We start from the raw sequence: 13,482 nt of genomic DNA on the forward strand, positions 1-13,482 counted from the left end.
CGCCTTGTGCTGGTTCCGACCTATTCACACATCGGTCCACTACTGACATCACCTCATAAGCCAACGGGGCACCCCACGCCGACTTTCGGCGCAGCATTGTAGGATGGCCACACCAGTGCGGCAACTTGCTGGACACAACATCGGGGCCATCCAGATCTCGGCGCATTCGACTCACTGTACCGCAACAGTGACCGCAACTCAGCTGGACACGCCGTCTTTCGGCGCAGCATTGTAGGATGGCCACACCAGTGCGGCAATTTGCTGGACACCACCTCGGTGCCATCCGGATCTCGGCGCGTTCGAGTCACTGTACCGCAACAGTGACCGCAATTCAGCTGGATACGCCGTCTTTCGGCGCAGCATTGTAGGATGGCCACACCAGTGCGGCAATTTGCTGGACATCACCTCGGTGCCATCCGGATCTCGGCGCGTTCGAGTCACTGTACCGCAACAGTGACCGCAACTCAGCTGGACACGCCGTCTTTCGGCGCAGCATTGTAGGATGGCCACACCAGTGCGGCAATTTGCTGGACACCACCTCGGTGCCATCCGGATCTCGGCGCGTTCGAGTCACTGTACCGCAACAGTGACCGCAACTCAGCTGGACACGCCGTCTTTCGGCGCAGCATTGTAGGATGGCCACACCAGTGCGGCAATTTGCTGGACACCACCTCTGTACCATCCGGATCTCGGCCCGTTGTGCTGCCTTCGGCCTATTCGCACATCGGTCCGCTACTGACGCCGCCTCACGTGCCAACGGATTTTCTACGCTTTTTGTAGCCCTATGCCGCATAATAGGTCATGTGACTTGTTTATAAAACTTTTCATTGGTTCATTTTACTTTTGGTTTCCTAAAGATGGAAGGCTTGGTCATATGACCTAAAAATAACACTTTTCATTGGTTTAGAACATTTTTTTTTCCCAAACGATGAAAGCCCCACCTTGTTTCTGGATCATTCAGACTGAAGCTGGCGTCAGCATGAGAGCACCACCATCTCGTGGCTCCGTCGTGGTCATTCCGCGAGCAATCATGGCAGCCGCTCCCCACCGGAAGCCTGCGGGAGTCGGGGGCCCCCAAGACTTTTGTACAATCTTCACGGCTGAGGGGACGCTTTTCGAGAATGGAGCCCAAGCCCTAGCAGGCAAGCGTCCGAGTTCCAAAGTGTCCCAGGGCCATTTCAGTGGACCAGGCCCAAAACCGAGGAGCCGTCCGCCATTTTAAGAGCCATGTGGCAGCCGCCTATCGCTGCACTGCAAGAGTGGGAGCAACTCAACAACATGGTGAGCGAGACGCTGTAGCCGCAAGAGCGGGCGCAACTCAGCTAGATGGCCGCCACCTGGGGAGGCCCGTTCACGCCGCCTCCCCCACGCCCCCCCCCGGGCCGCCGCACGCCAATTTTCGGAGCAGCATTGTAGGATACCAAAACCAGTGCGGCAGTTTACTGGACATCACCTGGGTGCCTGTCGTACATGTTGTGTCAGCCATGTGACACTGGACACAGACCGCTACTGACGAGGCCTCCCCCCGCACCACCCGGGACGCCCCACGCTGTTTTTCTGTGCTGCATTGTAGGATCCCTAAACCAGTGCGGCACCCAGGCGACATCACCTGGGTGCCGTCCAGAACTCTGCACGTTGTGCTGCCTTGGGACTATTCGCACAACAGACCGCTACTGACGAGGCCTCCCCCCGCCCCACCCGGGACGCCCCACGCCAATTTTCGGAGCAGCATTGTAGGATCCCTAAACCAGTGCGGCACCCAGGCGACATCACCTGGGTGCCGTCCAGAACTCTGCACGTTGTGCTGCCTTGGGACTTGTAAAGAGCGGAAGGAGGCAAATAAAGGATTTAAACTGTTTTATTCTTAAAGTAACATATTGACCCACTGGTGCTAGAGTCCAGGCATCTCTTCAGTTCAGCTCCAACCGCTTCACTGAAGTAGAACCTGGATCACTAGAATACAATAGCAGAATTCCATATTGCATAGCAAAGAGTCTAACACAGAAGAAGAACTACAAAACTAATTAAAGAAAACTACAAAAGAAATGGAAGACATACACCACATGTTCCTTTCTAAACAAAAGGAAACAAACAAAATAAGGAAAACAAAATCAACCTAAAACATAATCACAGAATTTCTTAGGTAATTTCACATTTCTTCTAGATAACATAGGAGCACCCAGAACAGGGGAATTCAACGAAATGTCATTTCCTAGATCAGTGCCCACCGAATCAGAGGGAGGTAAGCAAGCAGTTTCAGGAACAGGAATAGGAGAATTCTCGAAATTGTCACTGGAAAGGACGGGACCAGGATCTGGAGATTTCTCAGCATTGTAGGTGGAATGAACAGATCCAGGAACAGAACAAGCATTGTTATTGTCATTGGAAAGAGCAATATCATCAAACAAGGCACCATCTCCCATTTTAGAAAAGAAACGCTCTTGACCAGGTTTAAGAATTATTACAGAACTCTTGCTCCACCAACCTTTATCCTTAAGCAAAACAGTGGAATTGGTGACATCCTCAACTTGAAAAGGTTCAGAGAACTTAGACGAACCCTTGGGGGTGAAAGATGGTTTGATAATTCTAACCCAATCACCAATAGAAACATTTTTGCTTTTAGAATGATGGGATAAATCATGATAGGCCTTACCAGACACACGAGCAGAATAAATATTATCCCTAGCCTTAATAATAGAATCCTCCAAACTGATTTTATTAGATTTAGCACTACCAATTAATGGCATGAACATGCATCTAGGTACTCTGCCTCTCATTAAAAAATAAGGGGATATGCCAGTGCAAGAATTGGGAGTCAAATGGTAACTCCAAAGTTTCTCCTTAAGAAACTGTAAAACATCAAGATTGCTTTCTAAAGCGGCCTGAACGCCTTCCTTAAAAAATCTGTTAGCCCTTTCCACCTGACCATTCGAGCGAGGACTGTAAAGAGGTAAAAAAATTCCATATTGCATAGCAAAGAGTCTAACACAGAAGAAGAACTACAAAACTAATTAAAGAAAACTACAAAAGAAATGGAAGACATACACCACAGGACTATTCGCACAAAAGACAGCTTCTAACCATTGTTGCTTTTTGTGTTGAGAAATGTTTAAATGTTTTTAGTTTTTGTTCCGTTCGTTAAAGTTAATAGTTAATAAAGTTTTATAACCTTACTTTGTTGGAGTGTTATCTATTTTTTTAAAAACGGGTGAATGGGGCCTTGAATCGGGTTATTGTCATGTGTGGGCTTTGGAAGTGTGCTGCTGCAGGATCGGACATTTCAAACTCAAATGCACGTTCTTTTTCTTACCTTTCCGAAGCATGGAGCGCAATAGCAAGCAGAGAAAGGGTGATGCACGTGTTGAACACTACCTGACCTGGCAAGTTGCTGGCAGTGCCCCCCCGCCCGCTCCTGAAAGAGGAAACACACACACCGCCGCTCCGAGTACTTCACAAATCTTTAAAAGACCATGCGCTTGTTCATGAGGCTTAAATGGTTTATCACCTCTTCTAGAACCCCTGCATCGACCCTCTGACGTTTCCTGGAAAAATTACCATGTAACACAATACCAAGCCCTGTCAGCTGAAACCCCCGAGGAATCGGGGGGCATATTATCAAGGGGGTTTATCTCCGCTTTTTTGGCTTTAAAAGCCTTGAAAGCGGAGATAAAATTATCTCCCTATTACCAAGCTGTCGCTAACACCAGTTAGTGACAGCTAAAAGGAGATAGCGACCATCTTGGGCCCCGCTTTGCATGTCAGTGATACTTATCACTAATGACATGCAAAGTGGCGTGCCAAGATGTTAGCGACTGGAAACAGTCCCTAACATCGCTACCTTCTATTACCAACTTTTGGACATATTCGCGCTAAGCGCGAATATCTCCAAAATCTAACACCTGCCCTGAGCAGTTCTTAGCCATGTTATCCAATGGGAGGTGGATAACATGGCTAAGAGCATTTGCTCGATAATACATGAATATCGCTGACTTTTCTGCGATAATAGCAAGGTTTATCTGCGATAAAAATCGCCGATGTACGGCGATAATTTTTGTCTCTAAACAAGTTAGAGACAAAAATTATCGCTAGTTGTTCGTAATATGCCCCCGGGTTTTTGCTTGCAGAAATCGGGAGGCGGGAGACTAGCACTGAAATCAGTAGTCACACGCCTGAATCGGGAGGATTGGCATGTCTGAATTCTCTACAGCTGGGGCCATAAACTACATCCGCAGGGTTAGGTGATAGCCTGGGACCAGCCTGGCATCTAAAATGGCTGCCGTGCACGACAAAATTGTGGCATTGGAAAAAAGGCAAGATGGCGCAGCCGCTGGAAGAGATGTATCAACATATATCAGCCTCCTCAGCCACCCTCAGGAAACATAGGGGATTAGGATACGTCTCCCGCACCCCCTTATACCTAGTACTTTAATTTACGAAGCACAAAATGGCGAATTCCCGTTTCGCTACCAGTTTGCGGCCCAGTTCGCGGCCCGTGAAGCGCTTCTACCGTGAAAAATTATTTTTTTTTATTTTCCCCACGGGACCCTTTAATAACCCCAACAACATTCCTAGGGGGTCAAGAGGGGGATACCTTGCCCCCTTTCATTAAATTCCCCCTTAGTTTTTCACCTTTTCTTCTCTCTCGATCCTACCGAGAGACAAGATGGCGGCCGCTCCGGACTGTCACGCAGCAAAAAAAAAAAAAGCTCACTCACAGCCGCTGGAAGAGATGTATCAACATATATCAGCCTCCTCAGCCACCCTCAGGAAACATAGGGGATTAGGATACGTCTCCCGCACCCACTTATACCTAGTAATTTAATTAACGAAGCACAAAATGGCGAATTCCCGTTTCGCTACCAGTTTGCGGCCCAGTTCGCGGCCCGTGAAGCGCTTCTACTGTGAAAAATCATTTTTTTTTTTTTTTCCCCACGGGACCCTTTAATAACCCCAACAACATTCCTAGGGGGTCAAGAGGGGGATACCTTGCCCCCTTTCATTAAATTCCCCTTTCGTTTTTCACCTCTTCTCTCTCGATCCTACCGAGAGACAAGATGGCGGCCGCTCCGGACTGTTTAGAATGTTGACAGACACCGGAGAGCCAATCAGCTTTCTGCACGCAAAGTTCCGTTTCGCGAAAAGTAAGCGGACCGGATCGCTGCCCAGAGCGCTGTTACAGATATATATCTTGATTTGAACGTTAATTTCTCAAAATCCACTGAAGCACATATATTGAGACCTAGCAAAGGCACATCGGGCTAACAGTCCCTACAATTTTGCCAAGTTTCGTGAAAATCCATTCAGCCGTTCGGGCTAAAAGTGAGTCCAACCGCCCTATGGAAATTAACATGGGAAAAACGCGTTTTGGGACCCCCCTTTTTTCTCGGCCCCCCCTTGACGACCCCCCCCAAATTTTCAGGGGCTGCTCAGAAACAAAATGTGCCATTTTCCTGAAAATTTCAGCCGATTCCGTCCACAAACGCCAAAGTTATTAGACATAGAATTTTCAGAAATGCCATAGGGAAAAAATCCTAACTATATATACCTACTGGCGACCGCCAGTAGGTAATATATATATGTATATATATATATATATATATATATATATATATATATATATATATGTATACGAAATTATAAAACAAATCTATTACATTCAACAATATTTTAACAATTATCAAGTTTCAATACTTTATTCGACAGCATTGTCATAAAAGCATGTTTCCCTATGCTAAACAGAATAAATACTATGCTAAAAATAAGATCGACATAAAATACACATTAAATACCATCAAGTTACAAAATGCTGGCGAATTCTTCAATTAAAAATTCATGCATTATAAAAGTCAGAGTCACGGTGCCTAGTTCATGAAAATTGAGATTAATCTTATAGTTACATTTTCCATATTACATAGTTAGTTGCAGTTTAAAGTGCGCATGCGTATTATCCAGGCCCATCCCAAGTATTTGGCTATAGCGATAGCAAGATTGGGGGCACAATTTGATCTTAATATTCTTAGTGCCTCTAGATGTTTCCTTATCCCCAGATTCCTGCAAACTGGTTTTGCCATCTACTTCTTGGGGCAGCATATAATGGGCAGGCAAACAAGAAATGTGGGATGTCCTCAATGTGTACCTTGCAATGGCCACATGTATTTACATTGCCTGGGGACCATTTAACAGTAAAAGCATTTAGGGGTAGGGAACCAATTCTGAACTGGAAATACAACTTTCTATCTAGAGGTTTAGTAATCAAGTCCCAGTACTGTTCACATTTGGGGGTTATTTTAAACTCCAAGTACTGGGATGCCAACATGGAAGGTTGATTGGAAATCAAAACAGTATTATATATCATGTCCCAATACGTTTTTTTCAATAAAGCCTTAGATGGAAAGGCAGTGGGGTCTACGGTGGTCCATAGGTGGTCTAGATGCAATTTTTGGAGCAAGTTCCTAATTTCTTTAAACCAGGCTATTTTATGAAACCCATCAGAGCTAATGATGTCCATGAGAGCAGATGCGTAATGGCCCAATTCTGGAGTAGTCTTTATGCGCCTCCAATATAAGAGTGGGTGCGATCTAGCCATGTCCTCGATCTTTTTCCTCCCAAGATCATATAGGAGCGGGATCGATGGAGTGCTCTGCGGGACACCAACCAACCGGCGAAGAAATTTGTTCTCTGCAGTAACCAGGGCGCTCAAGTTGGTGAAACCCCATAGCTCTGATCCATAAAGACAAGCGCCCAGCACCTTCATACTATAAATCTCCATTGTTGGTTGAATGGGTTTTGTAAATGAGGATTTATGTTTTTGTGCTATGGCCCCGGCCAGCTGATGGAACTTTAAGACCACAGAGTCCATATGAGATTTCCAATTCATGTTGGCCTGTAAAGAAATACCTAGGTAAGTGAAAGCGTTCACTTCTTCCAAAAAAGACCCATTAAAGTGCATTTTTCCCTTGAATTGTTTAGCAGGATTCAAGTTCATAAACTTAGTCTTTGTCGTATTTAGTTCCAAACCCCGAATCCGACAGAAATCTCCAAATGCATCGATTGTCTTTTGTAATCCACTAGGGGTCCGTGAGACCAGTAAAGTTTCATCAGCAAACATTAATACTGGGACCCGCTCCCCATCTAGCGTCGGGGCATCTGTCGGAGATTTCTTTAGAAAATCTACTACGCCATTAATATAAAGAGAGAATAAGGTGGGAGCCAGGACGCATCCCTGTCTTACCCCACGGTCCACGGGGAAAGAATCAGTGACGTCCCCCTGTGCTCCCCACCTAATCCTGGCATAGTTATTTTCGTGCATACGCACAAGCAAAGTCAGTAGTTCGGGGCTTATTCCAAGATCGCGCAAAACAATCCAAAGTTTTTGTCGGGGTACTAGATCAAACGCTGACTTCAAGTCGACGAAAACAGCATATAATGGGTCATTTATCAAGGTTACGTTTTTCCAGAACAGAGTTAAAAAAAGGAATACCTGGTCAACAGAGCTAGTTAGTGGACGGAAACCAGCTTGATACGGGGAGAGGATATCCTTATCATCTATCCAGGCTTGTATTTTATTTTGTATCATCCTGCCCATCAGTTTTTTTGCCGAGTCGATAAGGCTGATGGGCCTATAATTACTTGGTAAAGCCTTATCCCCTTTTTTGAAGACTGGTATAATCTCCGCACCCTTCCATGATGCTGGTATCATTGCTCCCTGTGCGATAGAATTCGCAAGCCATACAAAATATTTGCACCAGTTGGCCCTGTCAGATAAAAATACATCCGCCGGTATTCCATCAATTCCTGGCGCCCTACCTCTAGTTACCCCGTCCATTGCTTTGTTTACATCTTTCAGTGAGAATATTCCTTAGCTATAGAATACCCTTTCGGGGGACAAATGGGATGGTGGGGGCAGATTGTCAGCGTATTGTGGCTTAAAAAAATCCACCCATGCTTCCCTTGCTACGTGATTTTTTGGACACTCTGCTATTCCCCCCTGCCCCATTTTAAGATGGCCCAGAATTCTTTCTGCTGCTTGGCTACACAAGCCTTCTTAAGGTCTAACCATTGATTTTCATCCCACAGTCTTTTTTCCCTGGCTTGGGCATTCCTGTAATCATCCCTGGCCTTCAATACTCCTTCTTTAGTTCTCAGCGCTAGGCTGAGGTTCTGTCGCGCCTTTCTACAAGAGTGGTCATACCACCCTCCTTTTCTCTGGGGTCCAGCACCCTTCCCCTGTTGCGTTTTTTTAAAGAAAAACCTCTGTAGGTTAGCAAAAAACATAGAATGTGACTCTTCAATTAATTTGTTAAAATGTAATTCATTACAGTGGGCCTGCAATCTGCTGACCTCTTTGCCAACGACCTCCATTAAGTCCTGCATATCCCCAGGCTTATCCACCAGAGTTGCCCATTTAATGTGGCGGAGGTTGTTAGTTGGGAGAACGTCTAGCGTCATAACACCCCTTTCCTGGTTAGATGAGTTTTCACCTTGATCCAGATTAAAGAGCAAGCACAATGGATTGTGGTTGCTCTCCAATCTCGATGTCACTTTCATATCTATTACTTTGTGCCAGTCTCTAACGTCTACAAGGATGTAGTCTATCCGACTACTTGACCTCGCATTATCAAAGGTATGCATACCCCGTAGGTCTGAGGGCGTGCGGCCATTTACTGCCCTTAACCCCCTAGCCAAGCACAAACTCTTCACCTGTATTGCCACCTCTGTCCATTTCTTTACCACCGGTAGATCCAGTTGAGGAACTCCCCATTTGGTATCTTCCTCAAGGGACAATTCATTATCCTCAAGTCCTAGTGGTTCGAATGTAGTATTCATGTCTCCCCCCACTAGGGTAGTGTAATGTGTAGGAAGAATCTCTAAATCATTATCTAATGCTACTACCACGTTAGAGGCTTTGCCCCCTTGAGTTCACCTGGCATAGATATTATATAAGACCATGTTTTGGCCATCGGCCCAAGTAATCACAATTGGGAGTAGAATAGATCCCCGTTGTTAACAAGCCTCTGTTTAATGGTACATTGTATGGATTGACGTACCCATGTGGTTAAACCCCCTGAGGGCCGTCCTTTAAGATTCTTTTTCGCGGGGAAAAAAAAATTTAGGAAGCCCTGCCGAAAGACAGGTGTCACTGCCCAGGTTTCCTGTAGCATAATAACATCATGGCTATCAATGAATTCACACCATTCGGGGGTCTCTAATTTGTGGTGAATTTCCGCCAGATTCCAAGAAATAAGTTTAAGACTAGCTTTCGTCTGGGTAGTCCTGTCTTGTAAGGGTGCTGCCTGCAAAGAGTGGGTCAAAGGAAATGAGGGGCTACTTTCCCCATTACATACAATGGTGCGGGGAGTCGGTGGCAAATACTCTGCAATACTAGGCGAATCTTCACTGAAACTAGGTGTCTTACCATTACTAGAATTTATTTCGATAAGCTTCACAGCGACAACTGTTCCACTCTCTTGGATCTCTGCAGCGATATCCTTTGCTACGCTCATCCGCCCTTTCAGTCAATCACACTCATTAAGACCAGAAAGGGCCGAGAACCTATTTTCCATCGGGATGCCCCAATTATTCCTTATATCAAGGGTTTTGGCTTTTTTTAGTACAGGGTTCCATTTAGTTTTGAGCACTGTTGGGTTTAGAGTATTCCCCCCTTTTTTTGTATAGAAGAAATCCAGTGTTAGCGGTACTATTTCAGTGGATCTACGCTGGGGAGGATATATATTTGCTAGAATGTTTGGCAGCACTTCAGGATCAGAAAGGTGTAAGACCACACAATCCCCCTTAAATTTTTTAGTGCCACCCCGATCCATTCTACTCTTCTAGCTTTCACTACTTGCGCCAACTGGTCCCTACCTCCCGTGGAATAGGCCATATTCCTTGATAACCAATGGAGTGATTTATTTAACAGGGAAGGGATGGTCTCTACTTGCCCTGGTTCCAGATGGGGAACATTTGCCAAAACCAATATCAAGGGAGATGCCTCTACAATTAATTCTACAGGCCCCTTCTCTAAATTAGAATCTACTATTCTGTCCCTTTGACTCAGCCCTTCAGAGTCACCAGTGTTGATATCTAAATCCCTAAGGCCCCCCCCCTCCCTAGATCAGTAGTCACCATGTGGAAATTTGAGAAATTGATGTACATAAACAGCGTTCATTATTCCATTTTCCCGCTCCTCTCCCTGTAAGCACCATGAATACCGTAAACTATTGACCGCATCACTCTGCCAGTAAAAGCCCGCACCCATATGTACATGACAGCCATTTTAGGCACCCTGGCCTTTTTCCTGCTCATTAGAATCACCGGCTTCCCTTCTGCGCGTATCTGAACCCCCCTCCCTCTCTCACATGCATAGACTATGAAACCCTCTCCCTCTGCGCGACCCTGCCCTGAAAGGCAACCCTCCTGCTTGACCCACGCAAACCCCCCATTCCCTCTTGGAGAGGCACCCTTTGCCTTAGCTGACATAGCCCTCCCCAGCTACACCTGACTGTCCCCGCTCTCTCACGCATAAGTCATAAGATCTCTCTCTCTCTGTGCGACTCTGTCCCTGTACACACCCTGGCCCCCCCCTCCCTTCTCCCTCACACGGGCAAGTCATAAACCTTCTTCTTCTGCAAGACCCTGTCCTTGGGAGTCACGGCCGCGCCTGACCAGCACCTCCTCTCCTTTCATGAATAACCCATCTGTTAGTAAACCCTCCCTCCGCGATTGACTGTCCACACATGTCTGAGGTCATCGCCTAAGCCAGGAGATACTGTTTACTGCTTATTGTATGGAATCATTCCTCTTCAAAGGACCCACTATTGATCCTGGGCACCCCACCCCCTGGGCTATGATCAGGCGCACACATCCTAAAAGTTGGCGGAACACTCAGCTGCGTGATTACCCTCCCCTCTTATCAGCAGGTCAAGGGTCCCTATTGTGAACATATGTGGGGTAGGATTGACACGAGGATCATGGGGATGTTCTTTCCGTGTTTCATAATGACGTGATTGTAATGCTAAGTGTTCTGTAAAGTATAAAAGACGACGTTGCAGCTCACTTGTTAGAGCACCTCCCGAAAGACACTGTGTTTCGTGTCCGAAATGACAGGCTCTCCTCATGAGTAATAAATCCTGTTCTTGTGACTCCTGCTTCCAGCGCCCGTCTCTTTATTTGGTAACTATTCAGAATGGAAACTAAGAGGCGTCTTGCGCCAGCCATCCGGGCATCGATACCAGTATGGACCCACATTTTACAATTGGCGTCCCAACGCGGGGTCCATCAGTGACATGAGGTCCAGTAAGAGAGATCCAGACGATGAGGTGAATATCTAAATGATCGGAGTATACCTGCCTTGAGAGGGCCCTCGTCCGGCTGCCGATTAAATGAACTTCAACGATTCTGAACGGACCTCTCTCGAGTGACCTACTGTCCCGACTGGAATCCCACAGGAATGCTGCATAGAGTAAGAGAATGATCGGGCGCTGGAGGGGGAAGACGAAGAACTATCCGCATGGTCCGGTCCGGGTAAGATTAATTAGGGTGTTTTTACGCCTGATTGGTAGGGTGGTTCTATCCACCTGATTGGTTGATTGATTGTATTGGAATCGGTATTTGAATACTGATATTGTTGTTATTGGTTCATTTAGCTTTGGATGCTACTTGAAATATTGGTTCTCTTCTTGAGAACGAGACATTCTCTGTTTGCAAACAGCGGTGAATAGGAACGTTCGCCCCTCTTTGCAGATAGAGAAGGGTAGGTAATGCAGACTTTTGTCCCCGTTGTAATCCGTCATGCCTACTTTTCTCCCCACTGATTGTTTGGAATCGATTAATAATCGATTGTTGCTCTTTGAGATCTTCCCTGTCTACAAACAGAGACGAGTAGAAATATTCTGTCTTCCTTTATGGATAGCGAAGGGCAGGTAATGCAGACGTTTGTCCCCGTTGTAATCCGTCATGCCTGTTTTTCTCCCCACTGATTGATTGGTTGCCTGGACATTGTTGTTCCAGGAATTGTTTCGTTTGAGGTATTTTCTATTTGCAAACAACGTGGAATAGAAATATTCTGTCTAGTCTTTGCAAGTAGTAAAGGGTAGGTTATGCCCCTTTGTGAATTCGTCAGTCCTACCCACTCCCCACTGATTGTTTATTTGGGGGGTAGCTCGCATGGTCCGTCCAGGAGGCTACCCTTATGGAGGACATATGCTCCCCACTCATGGGCCATTTAGTGGAAGTAGACCATCTGGTCCGTCCAGGAGGCTACCCTAGTAAGTGGAAGTACATCGTTTGGTCTGTCCAGGATGATACCCTAATGAAGGAATATATGTTCCCCTTTTGATCGATAATCTAGTTCCACCCCGGACCATTATTTGGAGGTAACTCGTCTGGTCCGTCCAGGAGTGCCCCTAATGAAAAGGACACATAAAAATATGAAGTGATCACCGTACCCTATTAACAAGAAACTTTGGCTCGAAACACGCTAAGGAAAAGAAGAATAAAAATAAAAAGAAATCAGGCTAAGTCAGTAACACCCTGATGAGCTTTTGACTTCACTAAAAATAAGAAACATTAGAAACAGTTTGTAATAAGAAATATAAAATGGCGGAAAATTTGACAGCAAGACAGCCACGAAGTAGCTAGGTTCCACTGCCCACTCCTGCTCCAAACATGTCTGCCTCGTTGCCCACCACGCCCAAATAACGGTCACATGAAATAGATACAAATCAATAGGTACCTACCCCCATTCCGGAAACTCCCGAAGTGCCACAGGTCCGCAGTTACGCCCATCCGGAAGGCGAGGCCTCGAGGCATGCGGGGCTCGCCTGGCCGCAGTCGGAAGGGGAGGCTGTGGGGCGGACGGCCCAGAAAACCGTGATGGCCTCTCCTTCTCTCCTCTTCTGCTGCCCTGCAGGCCACGGGGGGGGCTGTCTTGCCTCAGCCACCGACCCCCCCCCCCCATCTTCAATAGCCAGCACGGCCAATGCCGAAGCGGTGGAGCCGAGGAACGGCGCGGGGTCGCTGGAAGGGGGAGGTGGCGCGAACGAGCCTCCCCCACCTCCCTCCAGGTGGAGGCTTCCAGCGACACCCCAACGCTCTTGCTTAAAGAGGGTCCACATCGAAAAGCGGTCTTTTGCCCGGGACGGGCACACGCCCCATGCCTTCTCTCCTCAACTTTGAAGATTCTATGAGAGCCGGGGGGCCCCCCGACCCCTCCGCATGGGCGCCCCCGTCCCCCTCACTGGGACCCGCGACATCGACGCGCTCCTGCCGGCGCCAGCCTCAGTTTGGAAATGGCTAAAACACAGCCAAGGTCCAGACTTGTTCAGTTCCGGTGGAACACCAGAATGACCCGGTAGGAAAATTGTTGCCGCCCTCCCCACTCTTTGACTGATGGTCCATATTGTTAGACTGTTACCACATTGCGAAAAACTTTTTGAACTGACAACGGAAGGTTCTGGTCCAACCATGAGTCATTGGAGACAT

The sequence above is a fragment of the Lissotriton vulgaris genome, chromosome 3_2, assembly GCF_964263255.1.
Source record: "Lissotriton vulgaris chromosome 3_2, aLisVul1.2, whole genome shotgun sequence".
NCBI classification, from domain to species: domain Eukaryota; kingdom Metazoa; phylum Chordata; class Amphibia; order Caudata; family Salamandridae; genus Lissotriton; species Lissotriton vulgaris.